Raw genomic sequence first — 13,934 nt, 5'->3', positions numbered from 1 at the left:
AAGGCGTCTGCAGACATGATTCACATGTGAACTTAAAGCCCACGGATGTAGGTTCGACGGAGTCACAGAAATAACTTCCCGCGGATGGCTTCGCTAGTGCTATACCCAAACAAATTCTTAAAATAATCATTGTGTTACGTTGGTGTCATCAATCTTATGTACCTACCCCACCCAGCAGTCGGGAGATTTGAAATATAAAAAAATGGGAACTTGCACATTGTCAGCTCTGCAAAGATAATATATTGAACCGAGCATAGCACGTTAAACTTAAGAAAGCAATTCAGTGCAGGCCTAGTTTTAAGGTTCACATATTTGTTACTGCCCTTCATAATGAAGTAAAAACTGCTGAAGTTGTGGCCCACTACAGGCTTTCTATTAGTGTTAAAAAGTGTTATGGCAGTTTAAACAGCTCGCTCCAAATATTTTCTTGAAATGCATAGGTTTATGGAAATTATTATGTGGATGTTTGCAGACAGTCATGGTGAGACCAATCTTTAGTGCCAAGTGTTCCACTTATTCAGAGTTGGTTGAGTGTAAATATTGTAGGTCGCAAATTAAATTTTTATGGTATGCAATGGGCACAATCATCCGTAATGACTAGCTCTACCTAGGGGAACTTTATACGTTTACTACGGCAAGATGGTTTCGCAAAACTAAGTATTTAGTTTATTCAACTCCTGCACTAACCTTCTCTCTAGAAACTTTTTATATTCTTTACGATGCTGAGTTAAGATTCTGGGAGTAGTTTTTCTAGAACTACGCTAGGCATTTCCAGTTCATAATTTTTCTCGCCAAGCATTCGAGAGAGCCAAACCCTGTAATATACGGATGGAACTCGCAGAATGATGCGACTGGCAGTTTGAAACATTAGGCACTGTAACAGTAATAATGCCATGTCACTTGCCTATGTAATGCTCATTTTCGCAGATCAAACTGATTTTTCCGTCTGCACTCATTTTCAGTGGACTCATTCAGCGAACTCGCACCCGAGACTGCAGCGCTGGGTTCTGCGAAGTAATTTGAATGAATATAGATGCAACGGGTTTCTTTGAGTGTGCGTCTAACACGTATTCTTCACATTGAATCTGCTACTGTATTTATGACCGTGTCCTTAAATGTATCCACATTCCAGCTTATTTTTAGTTTGACGTTTGAGTTTTCTTCAGTACTTTTCTCAACATCTGTGCTTGTTGAGCCGTACTCAAGACCATACATCTTGTCTTTCCCTATTACATTAATATATAAAACTGTTGATGCCGAGTACGTACCGAATCTGTCGTGCGAGTTAAATAAGAACCAATAGAAAGCTCTACAAAGGAAATTTTGTTAAAGGAGGCTGTATAAGCATTAAAATAGCACATGCCATGCTAAAAAAAAATACAAATTCTTGTTAGGTAGGCAAGGATGACACTGCTGTGCTGTTTCTGATGTGTCGCAAAAAAAATCAGTGCCATACAGTGTTCCTTATGGAAGTACAAACTGTCGAATTCAAAGCCCAGAAGTTTTATTCAAGAATGTTTCTCAATACAAATGTATTTAGAGATCTGAGCCACTGACTCATACATGACTATGTGGCGAACATTAATTTTCATGTGCATTATAGTTTACAAGGTCTAGTCTGCATTGATTTATTGCATTCATGCTGAAACTGGGAGGGGTTCTCTGGGTATGAATAAAGATATAAACATTTCTTAAAATCAAAACATTTGAGAACAGACTATACGGCTCTGCATTGCAGTAGTAGTTTTATTTGTAGTCTTTACAGTTGAATGTGAATATTTGACAGAAGTCTCTCAGGTTGGGGCGAAAGAGGGTTAAATGAATGCATTTGATCATTCGCCTTAATTCGGTACCCATCATTTTAACGCCTACGTGGCGTTGTCCTGGGGGGTGACTATGACTAAAATAAGAGGATCTATGTGCTGATCACGAAAGAATATGCTAGCCATTCTAATGTAGCTCTGCCAAGTACTTGATTGTGATTTGTTTTTATTTTCAGCTACTTGGGTGCCTCAAGATCTGGAGATCCTAGTGGCCACAAGCTTGGAGTCAATCTTTTTCTGTGGTCTGGCCAGGACCATGGGGGAGATAATCCCAGCAACAAGAGCATCGCAGTATCTCCCTGCCTATGACTTTCGATCAGCGTCACGACAGGGGAGTCCTCGTGCCACCAGGTGTTAGGTATGCCACTTGAAATAAGCATTTTTCTTACCTATTACCAGAAGAGCAAAAGCACTACTAAGCCTAAAATGCAAAAAAACATATTCAAATCTTGGGTTGGATGGAGTTTCAATTACAAAAAGGGGTCTGCAGACATGATTAACATGTGAACTTAAAGCCCGCGGATGTAGGTTCGACGGTGTCACAGAAATAACTTCGCGCAGATCGCCTTGTTCGTGCTTTACCCAAACAAATTCTTAAAATAATCATTGTGTTTCGTTGGTGTCATCAATCTTATGTCCCTACCACACCCAGCAGTCGGGACATGTGAAATATAAAAAAACAGGAACTTGCACATTGTCAGCTCTGCAAAGATTTATATAGTAAACAGAGCATAGCACGTTCAGCTTAAGAAAAAAATTCAGTGCAGGCCTATATTCATGGCTCACATATGTGTAATTGCTCTTCATAATGAAGTGAAAACTGCTTAAGTTGTGGCCCACTACAGGCTTTCTATTAGTGTTAAAAAGTGTGGTAGAAAACATGATTGCGCTTGGAAGACGGGGACATAGGAAGGACAGACACAACAGAGCGCTAACATTCAACTGATTTAATTCAAGAACCTCAGCGTAGAAACGGACTTTGTCACCGCACCACATCTCAACCAATCCGTTCTGCCACGGACCGCAAGTACGCCAACTCCTTATCCGCCAAGTCAATTGACGCCATACTGACACAACTTGTGCCGGAACTATTTATAGTGTCAGCCTCCATAATCTCGCTAACAGTCCTACCTTTGTGCCTCTCAAGAACAGTAGACGAAACAAATAATTGTTTGCACCCGCAGTCATGACAGTGACACGACAGATCATCACTGCGAGTGCAAACCATTGTTTGCTTTGTCTACTGTTCTTGCTAGGCACAAAGATATGACTGTAAGAGAGATTATGGAGGCTGATGCTATAAATAGTTCTGGCACGTGTTGTGTCAGTGTGGCGTCAATTGACTTGGCGGATAAGGAGTTGGCGTACTTGCGGTCCGTGGCAGGGCCACGGATTGGTTGAGATGTGGTGCGGTGACGCAGTGTGTTTTTACGCTGAGGTTCTTGAATTAAATCAGTTGAAAGTTAGCACTCGGTGGTGTCTGTCCTTCCCATGTCCCCGCCTTCAAAGCGCAATTATGTTTTCTAACGTACCGTACCAACTTGCCCAACAATCAGCACTTGTTAAAAAGTGCTATTGTGTTTTAAGCAGCTCGTACCAAATTTTTTCTTGAAATACATAGGTTCATGAAAATTATTATGTAGATGTTGGCAGACAGTCATGGTGAGGCCAATCTTTAATGCCAAGTGGTCCACTTATTCAGAGTTAATTGAGTTTGTAAATATTGTAGGTCGCAAATTAAATTTTTATGGTATGCAATGGGCACAATCATCCGTAATGACTAGCTCTACCTAGGGGAACTTCATACGTTTACTACGGCAAGATGTTTTCGAAAAACAAAGTATTTAGTTTATTCAACTCCTGCACTAACCTTGTCTTTAGAAACTTTTTATATTCTTTGCGATGCTGAGATAAGATTCTGGAAATAGTTTTTCTAGAACTACTCTAGATATTTCCAGTTCATCATTTTTCTCGCAAAGCATTCGAAAGAGCCAAACCCTGTAATGTACGGAGGGAATTCACAGAATGATGCGACTGACAGTTTGGAACATTCGGCACTGTAACAGTAATAATGACATGTCACTTATGTAATGCTCATTATCGCAGATCAAACTGCTTTTTCCGTCTACACTCATTTTCAGTAGACTCATCCAGCGAACTCCCACCTGAGACTGCAGCGCTGGGTTCTGCAAAGTAATTTGAATGAATAATGATGCAACAGGTTTCTTTGAGCGTGCGTCTAACACATATTCTTTATATTGAATCTGCTAACTGTATTCATGACCATGTCTATAATTGTATCCACATTCCAGCTTATTTTTATTTTGACATTTGAGTTTTCCTCAGTACTTTTCTCAGCATCTGTGCTTGTTGAACCGTACTCAAGTCCATACATCTTGTCTTTCGCTATTACATTAATATATAAAACTTGATGCCGAGTGAGAATTCAAGGTACCGAATCTGTCGTGCGAGCTAAATAAGAACCAATAAAAAGGTATACAAAGGAAATTTTGTTAAAGGAGGTTGTATGGGCATTAGAATAGCACATGCCATGCTAAAAAAAAAGAAAATACAAATTCTTGTTAGGTATGCAAGGATGACAGCGTTGTGCTGTTTCTGATGTGTCACAAAAAACAAAAAAAATCTGTGCCATACAGTGTTCCTTATGGAAGTACAAACTGTTGAATTCGAAGCCCAGAAGTTTTATTCAAGAATGTTCCTCAATACAAATGTATTTTGAGATCTGAGCCACTGACTGATACATGACTATGTGGCAAACATTCATTTTCATGTGCATTATAGTTTACTAGGTCTAGTCTGCATTGATTTATTGCATTCATGCTGAAACTGGGAGGGGTTCTCTGGGTATGAATAAAGAGATAAGCATTTCTTGATATCAAAACATTTGAGAACGGACAAAAGGAAGGATCTGAGAACGGTATCTTAGATTCTCTTCTTTTTCTTACAGTATATCTAATGTTCACTTTATTTCACCTGATGCATTTAGTTTTTAGCGCAGCTGTTAGCACCCGTTTCCGCGTTTCGCGGCGTCGCTGTCGGCGTAACCGCCCAACTAAACTTGGCAGGAAATTGAATTAATGTTGTGGTCATGTGACGTTAATATTTCCGCTAAGTCTAGCTGAGAAACTGAATGTTTTTATGGGTGACGTGACACGGTCATGCGACGTCATTTTCCCCGTTACTTTTAGCGGAAAAACTGCATTTGTGTTGAGGTCATGTGACATCAATTTCCGCGCTAAATTTATTGGGAAACTTAACCCGCTAAATTTAGTGGGCAAATTTTCCCGCTAAAATCGGAAATTTCCCGCTAAATGGGAGGGAGCAGAAGAGTAGGAGGGTTAGGGGGTGGGGGGTCATACCCTCCCATCCTCCTGTTCAAGGTCTGTGCTCTAATTTCACATTACAGAGAATTGTAAACGTCTCATATTTCATCTCATGTTTTTTCAACTTTTATATTGCAGGTGCGCTTGCAGCACAAATCTGGGTTGTGCTGATCCTCTACGCACAAGTTAGGAACTCCTGAGTGACAAGAGTGGGAGTTTGGTCTGACAGCTCAAGGGACACCATTGTTCAGTATTGAATTTTTAATTATCTTCTTTTGAGCAAAGTTAAGCTTTGCTGCATGCAGTTCTTCTAAAAATAAATACCTGCAACCAAATTTACCAGGTCACGACATTTTGCCTGTGCTCTTAGTGCTCCTGGTGAGCCTCGGATAAGAGCTTACTGGTGTGCAAACATCATAATTGTTTGAAACCACTCACTGATGTAGAGACTCATTGACATCCAGCATTCCAATGAAACGCTGGATATCCACAAGTCTTTCTTGAACAATGCAAGCGGGAAAGGAACCATACAATCATATTGTATTGGGGGACATTCTACAGTGTTTTTTTGTATATTTTACAGATTAAAAAAAAAACCGTAAAAGCTACATTTACGCAGTCTGTACACGTGAGTTATATGGCCAGGGCGGCATAGTATAAAAGGCTAATTTGTAATGATCAGTCGGCTTATTACAGAGATGTGCCAGACTTCTTTCAGAAAACTAGATGGAGGTTCATTCCCGCGTGGTTTTATCCCGCGAATCTGAATATCCCGTTCGTTTTCCACAAAGATATAACTAAACGTGAGAAAACATAAAAAAACATTCTACCAATAGTGACATCGCAAGAAGACCTTTCAACCGCCAAGTGTGTGTTGCTTAAGGGCCGCGCGTCCAGTCGCAAGTTTTCTAGGTATATTCTCCCGCATTGGCACCAGTCGTGACACATTTTTCTGCCCCTTTAAAAAATAGCATGTGCGTGCATAGCTTTCATAGGGGCTGAAGATGCGTGAACAAAGATTTTGAAAGCTGCTCTTGTGACGTCGCTCTCTAGGGAAGTGCTTTCAAAGCGCTTTAAAAATGACTATGCAGCCTCGATTAATTAAATTAGCAAATAATTTTGATATTTGAGATTCTGGAGGTAAAATGAAGAAGATTTAAAAGTGTTTTCTCAAATACAAAACCGCTTCAGCCTCTCTCTAAGTATAGTATGTTCCTGAAATTTTTAATCAGTGAAAATAGACCCATGGTTCCAATTAGAAACTTCTAAGCATCATCAAAACACACTAAATCAATTTTCTTTGTGAAGATATAAGACAAGAGCAGCGTTTTATGGTGTTCTAAAAAAATGGTCAATTTGGACGCGTTTCCAGACTTCGGTTTCTTACCAGAGCGCATCTTTGCACCTACGGTCCTGCTGCCCGGTGGCCGCAGTGCGAAGCCGCCCCCTCGCCTCCCTCGTAGGATGGAGGGAAGCAAGGCGCACGTGTGTTGCGCGTCTAAGCCCCTGGGGAACAGGACCGTGGGCGCAAAGATGAGCTCTGATAAGAAACTGAAACCTAGAAACTCGTCCAAATAATGCATTTTTACAGAACGCGTAAAATGCTACCCCTGCATTATATCCTTCTAAAAAGAGTTGATTTTGTGGTTTTCAGTGACTCAGCAAGTTTCCAATAGAAACCATAGTTTCATTTTCACTAATTAAAAAGTTAATTAACAAATTGTATTTAATTATCTGACTGATCGTTACGACTAGGTCCCTATACTACGTACGCCTGGCCATATAACTTGCCTGCACAAATCGCATTAATTTAGCTTTCACGACCTTTCTAAACATATATGTAAAGCTTAAAACTAAATTGCCGTGTACAACAGTGAAAAGGCGAAACCACCATGTTGGAGCCATATGGCTCCAACATGCCGGTATCGCCTTTTCGCTGGTATAGGATGTCCCATATTACGTTATCCATGTATGGTTCCGTCCGCCTACATGGTTCCGCCATAATCCACTACGCCGGTATAGGATGTCCCATAATACGACACGCTTGTATGGTTCCGCCTACCTGTATCGTTCCGCCGTAATCCACTATACTGGAGCTGCCTTTTCGCTTGTATAGGATGTCCCATATTACGGTTACGCTTGTATGAGCCTTTTCCATCATCTTTCCATCATCGATATTTTCCAACAGGGTAGGCCTTGTCCAAATCAAAGAAAAGAGATACACAATGCTGCCTGTTGACAAATGCCTCGCGCACAAAGGTCTCCAGCCGCACCAACTGGTCTGTTGTAGAGCGTTCAGGCCGACAGCCACACTGATTAATATCCAAGATATCATTCTGCTCGAGAAAATAAATAAGACTCCTGTTAATTAATCTTTCAAATGTTTTCCCCAGACAACTTGACAATGCTATTGGTCTGTAACTTGCAGGAAGGGAAGGGTCCTTGCCAGGTTTCAACAGCGGTATAACTTCAGTCCGCTTCCATTCAACAGGGAAGTAGGCATCACACCACAGACCATTGAAGTATGTGAGAAGAGCACTGAGTGACTCTCTAGATAAGTGTCGGATCATGTCGTAGTGAATTCCATCGGGACCGGGGGCAGATTTCTTGCGGGAGTTGAGAGCCACTTCGAGCTCAACCATTGTAAATGTCTGATTGTAAGGTGCAGACGCTCCCCCTGTGAAGCAGAGCCTCGTCTTTTCCATGCTTGCCTTACGCTTCAGGAATGCTGGAGAGTAATGTGCGGAGCTTGAAACAGCAGCGAAGTGAGTGCCCAACACATTTACCTGGTCTAACAATGACGCTTCAGAAGAAGGAAAAAGGGGGATCGTAAAACAACGGTATTTCCCCTCGACCTTGTGAAGTCGGTTTCATACTTCCTTTGCTGGAACATAGCTGCTGATGGAGGACAAGTAACCTCTCCAAGATTTTCCTTTAGCCTGCTTCCGAGTCCAGCGGGCACAAGCTCTGCGTCTCTTGAATTCCATCAAGTTAACCGATGTTGGGTATCTACGAAAGACACCCCAAGCCCTATCTTGGTTATTCTTTGTGGTGGAACAATCCTCATTCCACCATGGCTTACATTTCTTGGGGATGTTCGAAGAAGTTTGAGGGATGGAGCAAAGAGCAGCACCAATTATATGCTCTGTGATGTAGGCTGTGGCATCGTCATGAGTTAATGAAGAGAACATAGAGGGAACAAGCTTGGATTTTTGGCTAAAAAGAGCCCAGTTTGCTTTTTCTAGCTTCCAACGCGGAGTCCGTTTCATGAGACTGGGAATAGATTTCACGCTCTCCAGAGCAACCGGAAAGTGGTCGCTTCCAAACGGATTATTTAAAACGCTCCATGTGAAACAAGACACCAAGGATGGAGATGAAATGGAAAGATCAATGGATGTAAATGAGTTGTGAGCTGCGCTAAAAAAGGTAGGCTCTCTGCTGTTCAAAAGACAGAGACTTGATGACAGTAGAAACCGTTCAATGACCCCACCATGCGAGTCCTGGCGTGTGCCACCCCACAAGGGATGGTGGGCATTAAAATCTCCTAAAAGTAAAAATGGGTGAGGGAGCTGAGCAACTAAATCATGGAGATCATGAATATGCAGTGGAGAATTTGGTGGAATATAGATGGAGACAATGGTGATGAAGCGGTCTAAGAGGAGACGTACAGCTACAGCCTCAAGGGGTGTAGAAAGAGGAATCTGAGAACAAGCAACTCCACTTTGGACGATTACTGCTACTCCACCAGATGAGTTTGATGTGGAACGATCTTTTCTAAAAACTTGGTGACGACGTAAAATAGACACATGATGATCATTGAGGTGCGTCTCTTGTAAGGAGAGAGCTATAGGACGGAGGTCGTCCATAAAAAAGTTAACATCGTCAATATTCCGTAAAAGGCCGCGGCAATTCCACTGCATAAAAGTAAATTTAGCCATTATTCTAAAACTAAGTTAAAAATTAGTAAATCAGTAAAAGTAGTAAGGTACAGGTAAAAGTAAAAACGTCAACTCTGCCGCGAAGGGCAATAAAGGATGTACAACATCACGATGGTGGGGTCACCAGTTTCTTGCTTTTGTGTTTACTCTTAGTAGTCTGCCACTCCATGTCGTCTTGGTCAGACGCAGGAGTGGAGACTTCACACTCATCCATGGCCTCAGTTTCCTGAGGCGAGGCTTTTCCTGCAGGTTTCTTTGGGTCTGAAGAACGGGGCGCCATGCGCTGTCCGCGACCAGACCCAGCCAAAGGGGCAGAGGAGGTGCTGGGCGAAGCGTCGCCCAAGTCCACCCGTTGCTGTCCCTCAGGCGCTGCAGGTGCGACACGAGAGCCGTGCCGCTCCTTCAATGATGCTCTCTCCAGGGAGTGTGGGCGAGAGTGTCGACCCTTCTCCCTGGAAGGAGATCGCGGAGGAGGGACGGCTGCGGCAGCCACCGGTCCCTCCTAGGGTTTGGGAAACAGCCTGAGAAGACCCGGGCTGTTGCCCTGTTGGAGCGCGAGGGTTCGCACTCTGGCTTGGAGGGTCCGTAAACCGCCCAGCCGAGATAACATGCCCCGGGAGCTGAATCTTCAGCTGGGGCGTGGGGGACTGCCGTGGCTTCCCATAGTCCAGAATGGACGTTTGGGTCGCCACTGCTACCATCAGTGGTGCAGGTCCCCGCTGCACCACCTGCGAATAGCTGCCCTTGCGCAAGAATGCGAAGCGACGGCGTGCCTCAGGGTACGAGAGGTTTTCTTTCACTTTAAGACTAAGTACTTCCTTTTCTTCTTTCCACGTTCTGCAGGATCGAGAGTATGCAGGGTGGGGATCACCGCAGTTTACATAGTGTGGGTCGTTGGTACAGGACTCTGCGGGGTGGTCAGATTGGGCACATTTCGCACACGTGGCTTTTCCACGGCAATGCTGGGAGCCATGGCCAAACCTCTGGCATTTGAAACATCTTCGAGGATTAGGCACATAGGGCCTAACCCTGCAGTGAAGATAGCCAGCCCTAACAGCATCGGGGAGTGTGGTGGAGTCAAAAGTTAGAACTATGTGTTTCGTTTTCCTCTCTTGACCATCCCGACGCAGGGAGATGCGCCTTACAGCTACAACTCCTTGGTCAGAGAGCCCTTCAAGTATTTCAGTGTCGGAACTATCGATCAGGTCATCCTCAGAAATAGCGCCCTGAATCGTATTGAGTGTACGATGGGGTGAAACGGTCACTTTGTGATCAGACACGGAGTTCAATGCCAGGAGTGCTGTACTCTGCTGTCTGGATTCAATTTCCACTAGTAGGTCACCTGAGGGCATCTTTTTGGCTTTACAGTTCTTACCAACCGCACTTTCTAGCACTTTCGCAACAAGAAAGGGGGACATCTTGGAGAGTGGGGTGTCATCTTCGGAGTGCATAACCAAAAATTTGGGGAACGCAGGAGGAGATGGGGTCGTGTCTTTTCTAGGAACTTCGGTGCGGACCCTTTTCAGGGCCCGATTGGAGAGAGGTTTAGCTTGAGAACCCGTAAAGATGGGAGAAAGATTCAGTGCCCGGTTGCACCGCCCACCACGGAGCCCAACAAGGGGGTAGGTAATGTGCCATAGCAAGATGGGCTTGGCTGACACAATTACTCTACCAGTGCTGCCCGGGCACTATACCCTAGTGTGGTTGCAGGGACAGGACCTGTTTCCACTCAAGGTTGGCCCTTGCCGCCTAAGAAGGTGAAAAAGGAAGGAAGAGAGTGCAGAAGAAAAGAGAAAGAGGTGGGAGGAAAAGTGAAAGAAGGAAGAAGAGGGTAGAAGAGGCGACTGACTGAATCATCCTGGTCGGGCCAAGCCAGGACACCCGTCTACGAGAAGCAGGGGTCGAAGCGGTGTATTGCCTCGCCCGGGGGGCCCCGAAGGGTCCAAACATACCCCGGGCTCAGCTCAACCACCAGGGTCCCCTTTTCCCCGGACACGGGTACGCCACGCACAGCCAGACGTGGGTGGGCGAACCCACATGGCTCGGGGTTCGTAGTGACGCCACTCACCAAGCACCTACAAAAGTAGGTGCCCCTGCGTGCGGGTATGGTGGCCCACGTGGCTGGGGTCCGTGGTGACGCTACTCACCAAGCACCTAGCACCTAAGGTGCAGGTGCCCCCTGCGGGGTCTCGGGGTCCGTGGAGACGCCACTCTCCAAACACCTGCTTTCACAGGTGCCCCCTGCGGGGTCTTCATCTGCTGGAATATCGTGAAAAGACAATCCAGGAATCGTCTTCTTGGCATTTGAGCAGCAGTTCGGTACACAACAGTACGCCATTCGCTCCTGAAACAGCAGGAACGCAAAGTTATTTTGAAGCCCTCGAACGCTCAAGAGAACACAGGTCGCACATATTACAGACTGCCTATGTTTCACTCCTTTATGTGGCCGTACATAGCTACAATGCTACAGTCGCTGACATGACAAGAAGTCTCTACTCTGCTGAGGCCCCAGAAAAGTGTCGAGAAGAGGCGCGGAGCGTCTCTTCTCAAGGCTGTGACTCCAACCATATGCTCCAGCATGGGAGGCACTCACTTGATCGAATGACGTTTTAGCGAACGCCCACGTTTCACCGAATGACACTAGCGAATAGTCGGACGTCGCGAAGGTTTTCGGGTGGGCCAAGTGGGTTCACATTTTTGTAATGAGCCGCCGAAAACTGTCGCCGCGAAGCGGCGTAAGCGCAGCGCGGGGGGGGGGGGGGGGGGGGGAATTAACGAGCGGCCCCGCACTCCTCCAGCATCAACGTTACTAAAACACTCAGTTGGGAAACTCGCCGTCGAAACCTGGGCCGCTGGCGTCCACCGACACCGAGCTAAATGCGACAACAGCGCCACTCTTTATCGTTTGTCTGTACTGTAATCTCCTTGAGCTTTTTGAAACCCTGTTTTTGCGTAAAAACAAATGGAAAAGACTCTTTTTGTATGAAACTTATTGGAGTTTAGTACCAAAAGAGGGGCGCGTTATGTTTTTAAAATTTTTAGTTTGTAGGGTTTTGCGGCACAATTAATATTGTTTTTATACAACCATGCCTCAGCGGGCCTTTCAGGTAGCACGTCCCGCCCTAGGTGCATTTTAACTTCGGTAGCTCAACGCGGCGCGTCCGCCGGGGAGACGGGGGTGGCACACCTCTACCGCTGTATCTGTTCTTAAAGCCAAAATAGAAGTCACGTGCAGTTTTTCGAGTGGCCGCTGCGGGAGAAATGGTGGCGTTGCATTCGTCATTAGCTCGGAGCTCGGAGACAGTATGGGGCCACTTTTTCAAAGCTGTCTCTATGGGAGTTTCCCAACTGAGTGTTTTAGTAACGTTGTCCAGCATGCACTCGTTGCCTCCGTGCTGCTTCTGAATGCCTGAACCTTGCGAGGCGCCGAAACGTCTCGCGAGCTTCGAGCATTCATCCGCCGAAGCGGTACAAATGAGACCTTTCTAGCGCTCTTTTTACTGTTAACAAACAATCTGTAAATAGAAGAGCGCTATAACTTCCGTAATATCGTGTCAGAGTTAAACGCGCCATCACAATGTGACTCCCACGTGGGCGCTGCCGCTGAAACTGCAAGTATTTTGAAGGTGTTGCGTACACTTACCTTTCGAGAAGCGGTGAATGACCATCAAAGCCCCGTGAACGTAAACCCAACTAAGAAATTACTCAACTGCACAAGCAAAGTGTCGTAGGAACAAGGGGAACGTTGCGAAAGTTCATCCGCAACTTCGAGTTCACAGCGCCGAACGGTGTGTTGCTTCGGCGGCTGAATCCTCAGAATCCTCACTTCGCGCCGCCCTCTCGCGTTGGGCAAAGCAAAGAGAGAGAGGGGGAGGATAGAAGAAGGGAGGAGGAAAGCCGATGACGACGACGGCCCTCCGGGAGAGATTTGACAGGCACAGAGTATACAGAAGGCTTTGACTGTACTAAACGATGTGGTCGATCAAAAGCCACGAGGTCGTGTCAAAACCAAACTCCCGAATCTTTTCCAACGTTGCCAAGACCCAAATCTTCACAAACGGCTACAGTTCATGCGAATAGGTAGTTACTATGGTCACTCAAGTAAAATGCATAATTGGTGCAAACAGAATCCAGCTTACGTTATTCTATTTTGATTGAAACAGGTTCTACAATCATCAAACTTAAATATAATATTTTTACAATTACCTTCACTCGGTGTTTCACAATTTCCTGTGGGGACAGTCTTGCGGGAATTCCCAAGAAAGTTTCAACGTAATCGCTTCTATTGACTGACGTCACAATAAAGTTTACTACCCAGTGGAGTTTGCCGGTGATGAAGTTGTGGCTCCTCCCAAAGGCGACGTCGCGATGGTTTCTTTATCGCTTTTTCCAGCATAGACAGACAGTACTCGACAAAAGTTCCTTGCGCGGAGGTATGAGCTTGCTTGAGCTTCGAGCAAAGGGAATTGTGCATATGTACACATGTGAGCTGTACTGCCCAAGGCTGTAATCCATGAATAGGAGGTAAAAGCGCTAAAAAACGACGGACAAGTTGAAGAATGACGAACACCACAGAGCGCGGCTGTAATCCCAATGGCTATAAACTTAGCAAAAATTTGTAGTTGTTAAACTATGGATAACAAGTAATGACAGATAAGAATAAAAAAATAATGTAAGAATAACGAACCTAAATCGGAAAGAAGTCGGAACGTAAACTAAAAATGTTCCAAACCATTTAAAGAGCTACCGATGTCTAGGTACTTGTGGTATTTATTGTACCCTCGTGATTTACGCGCAGTTAATACCTTCGCTTTTCCAAAAGGACATGG

At 44.9% G+C, this 13,934-nt stretch overlaps 1 pseudogene; it reads right to left on the bottom strand.

Moving 5' to 3' along the window:
- LOC120842115 overlaps positions 1–12,766 on the bottom strand; it is a 30,053-nt pseudogene extending 17,287 nt beyond the window's left edge.
- Between the last annotated feature and the right edge of the window lie 1,168 nt (positions 12,767–13,934).

Source organism: Ixodes scapularis, unplaced genomic scaffold (assembly GCF_016920785.2).
Source record: "Ixodes scapularis isolate PalLabHiFi unplaced genomic scaffold, ASM1692078v2 PGA_scaffold7__128_contigs__length_106722199, whole genome shotgun sequence".
In the NCBI taxonomy this organism is placed as follows: Eukaryota; Metazoa; Arthropoda; class Arachnida; order Ixodida; family Ixodidae; genus Ixodes; species Ixodes scapularis.
The sequence above is the reverse complement of the archived record's forward strand: the minus strand, read 5'-3'. Positions and strand labels throughout refer to the sequence as shown.